The sequence below is a fragment of the Apodemus sylvaticus genome, chromosome 10 (genome assembly GCF_947179515.1).
Source record: "Apodemus sylvaticus chromosome 10, mApoSyl1.1, whole genome shotgun sequence".
Taxonomy (NCBI): Eukaryota; Metazoa; Chordata; class Mammalia; order Rodentia; family Muridae; genus Apodemus; species Apodemus sylvaticus.
The window spans coordinates 51,675,147-51,679,190 of NC_067481.1; the positions used below are offsets into that span (position 1 = coordinate 51,675,147).

General features: G+C 41.1%; 1 non-coding gene across 1 annotated transcript; it reads left to right on the forward strand.

The window, feature by feature from the left end:
- Positions 1-734: 734 nt before the first annotated feature.
- On the forward strand, positions 735-878 carry LOC127695701 (small nucleolar RNA SNORA48). Its single transcript, XR_007980071.1, has one exon. It is a non-coding gene; the product is annotated as a small nucleolar RNA SNORA48 (small nucleolar RNA).
- Positions 879-4,044: the final 3,166 nt, after the last annotated feature.

Consider the following 4,044-nt stretch of genomic DNA (forward strand, 5'->3'; position numbering starts at 1 on the left):
ATAAAAAAAATTCCTTCACAATTCTTTGTGAATTAGAATTCTTTGTAGATCAGAATTCTAAGATTTAGATGAAAATGCAAAGAACTTATTTAGAATTTTTTAAAATAAGTAAAATATTCACATGTCTCAATTTCTACATGTGCACAAATGCTACAGTAATTAAAACAGTATGTGTTGGCATCAACACAATTTTAAGAGAAATTCAATACCACAAAAAACCCCAAAAGCCTTACAAAGAGACCCTCATAGCACAGCTAATAACTCAGCAATGGTGGCATAACAATAAGCAAACATAGTTTAGAGTGATTTGACAGCCGTATGAAACACGCAAACCCTGACTTATAGCCTACTGTATACAGAAATTAACTCAAAATAACCTACTGAATATGTAGATAAAGCGCACAAAAATATTTAAACTTTTTACTTTTTTTTTCTTTTAGTTTTTCAAGACAGGATTTCTCTGTGTAGCCCTGGCTGTCCTGGAACTCACTCTGTGGATCAGGCTGGCCTCAAACTCAGAAATAAGCCCGCCTCTGCCTCCCAAATGCTGGGATTACAGGTGTGCGCCACCACACCTGGCTCAACTTTTTACTTTTTTGAGACAGGGTCTCACTGGCCCTTAACTCACAGACATCTGATTGCGTGACTCTCAAATACTGACATTAAAAGTATGTACCACTGGGCTCTGCAAACATGTTAAACTGCACAAAATAACAACAATAACAACAATAACAACCCTCTGGCAATGGGCAAAGAGACACCTTGTTGGTGGAAGTGTTCTTTTATCAGTCAGGGGCAGAACAGATAGCAGTCCTTTATTCATCCTAGCATGATGCCTGGCTTGGTGGCCAAAGTTGTTTTATGACTAGGACTCATAAAAATCAAATCCAGGCAGTGCACCATGGAGGGAGGAAGACAACAGAAATCTCTGGATGGCCACGCCACCCACAGACCTGCCTTCTAGTGCATAGCACATTTGGGCCATAAGCACCTATATGTCAATGGTGCCACACAGGGTAGATAGAGGATGTCCCCCAAGGATCTGCCAGCCACATGCCAGCCTACAGTTGGAGCCACCACAATGTGCAAGTATGTGGTGATGGTAAGACAAATGAGAAAGAGTGAGCATTACGGAAGAAAGATGGAATGGGAGACTCAAGGGTGGAGAGGAGTAGTCTGTTGTGAGTGGCCACCTGGGGCCATGATGAGGTCCCAGCCTGAGCTGACACTGGGGACCAAGTCTGAGTCTGTGACTACACAGTGGCAGGGGTTGGTGTTGATGGTTCAAATTACCACTAGAGAACATGGGGATGTCCCTAGTCGGGACATCCTGGGTGCCCAGGGGCTATGCATAACCACCAGTAAGAGATAGCTGGTGGGCTGACCAGCTCTGCTACCACCCAGGTCCAGATTCAGGGCTCTCAGTTGGCCCACCCCACAATCTATATCATTGGTAAATGGTTGGGATTCGTGAAAAGGCCAGTCCTGCTGTTTCAAAGCTGCAGAATCTCCATGACACAGGGCAACCTGTAACAGGATAACCAGTAGGAGTCCTGATAAGGATTCAATAGTGATGGCGTTCAAGCCAGAGATCTCGAACTAGACCAGTCACTCACTGCAACACACACCTGCAAGTGAAGATGTGTGGACAGAGGGATACACTGCGGGACACACTGTGACACACTGTATTTTCCACAATGAGATATTTTCTAGACTTTGAGGAATTTTTTTCCTCCTGCTGTTGTTTGTGTTTTTTATTTTGGGGGAGAGGTTGTAAAGGCAAAGGGCAGATACGAGGGGACAGGGAAATGAGCAGGTCTAGGGAAGAAATTCACAAAGAACCAATAAAAAGTTTTAAAAAATGAATTACAAAAATGATAATCTGGTTTTATATTTTTTGACTTATTTGTCAGAATTCTTTCAAAATACAAAGAAAAATAAAAGCTAAGTCACAGCCTGTAAAAATACCCAATAGAAAACTTGTGGCTTGGGGCTAGAGAAATGGCTCAGCTGTTAAGAGCATTGACTTCTCTTCCGAATGTCCTGATTTCAAATCCCAGCAACCACATGGTGGTTCACAACCATCCATAAAAAGATCTGACACTCTCTTCCGGAGTGTCTGAAAACAGCTACAGTGTACTTACATATAACAAATAAATCTTTACAAAAAAAAAAAAGAAAGAAAGAAAGAAAGAAAAGAAGAAGAAGAAAACTTGTGGCTTAATGAGGCAATGGGGAGGGGGTACTTTTAACATACTTCAAAGAGCAATTTTTGGTAAGCATAAATGAAAGCTAAAAAACAAAGTTAAGAAAGTGGAGAAAACACAAAAATTAAGAGTGTTGGTACAGAAAAGACTAAGTAATGGCTTCTTCTGCTGTTCATGGAAATATGAAGGCAAGGACATTGTAATGACAACGCTTTGACCAAAGAAATATCACCTCAGGGAGTTGAGCAGAAAATAGGTAGCAACATTTGTGTGATCAGCCTCAAGAGGAAGGGTAGAAGGAAGGGTAATTCTTAATATTCAGGACAGACCTAACCTATCCTGGCCTTATGCCAGGCACGTGTCCAAGTCAAGTCATTTAATTACAGCAACAACTCAGTACTGGATAGCACTACTCCCATCTATCAGGTGAGCAAAAACAGTTTCATACAAGCTAACTGACTTGCCTCAGGTCACTTAGAAAGCAAGAGCTCAGCCAGTCTAGACTCAGATCAGTCAGTGTCTTTCTCACTCTCCTGCATGCCTCAGCTCAGGTTCCCATGAATATCAAATATGACTGATGCAATTTTCCAACATGCTTGTTAAAAGGTGAAACATATGCCCACATGAAGACCTGTACCTGAACATTCAATGAAGTTTTATTCACAAAAACTGCAAGCATCCCACTATCGAGCTGGTAAATAGTTACAAATGTTAGAAATGCACACAGTGGAATACTACTTGTTAGCAAAAGGAATAATACAATAGCATAGATAAACCTCAGCAGCACTGTGTTAAGTGAAAGAACAACCAGACAAACTGCACATTGTATGACTTCACATAAAGCATAAGAGTGGACAAAGGATAGGACAGAATGAGACACCATGTGCATGGGATGATTTCAAAGAAACTCAAGGTAACATTTTTAGGGTAAGAAATCTCCCATCATGGCTACAAATATCTGTCAACTAAAGCACTATTATTGCTAAATAAAGCAATAAACATTGTTTAATCAGCTATTCCTCAATAAAGCTAAAACCGTCAACATCTTCCTCTAGAATGGAGGTTTCTTGCTGAACTCTAATGTACATTTCCTTGAAGTAACTAGTTACTCTTCTTAGTCTTTCTATTTCCTACTTTTTTCTATGCATATTATCTGTATTCCCAAAACAGTTTAACCAACCAATACTACCCTAGTTGTTTCTCACTGACAACAAAGTATACATTTCCAGTCCATCATAATGGCTCTGTGGGGGTGGGTAAAGGCACTTTCTATGCAAGTCTGTCAACCTGAGTTTGATTCCCAGAGCCCACAGATGGAAAGACCCAACTCCTGCAGACTGCCTTCTGAATTCCCCAGCATGCACTCACCCACCCACCCAAACTGATTTTTAAATACTAATTCCTAATTCTGCATTTTGGTTCCTTACGTACGTCTTGGTGCAGGAACTGTATTATTCAGCTTCTCTGCAGTTCTAGGACCTATACAGCATGGTCCTCAAACACTGAAACAGTACAGAGGAACTTTAGAACCTATCCTTACAACTAAACAAGCAGAACTCTATCACACTCTGGTGGGGTAAAAAAAAAATGACCCCTTCCTCTAGGAGATAACATAACACTACCACAAAATGAAGAGTTACTACAGATGTGAGGTGGACTGAGGACACAGCTCTAGGCAGATTTCGGGTACCTCACCAAAGAAGCAAAGGGGCAGTCCCTAGGAGTTGCCATGACGTTGGGCTGGATCTTCCTGTCTTTCTGAGTCCTGAGCCACAATGATGCAACTTGTCTTTCTTCCTTTTTTTCTGCCTCTCTCTTTTAGATACTGACCAGAACT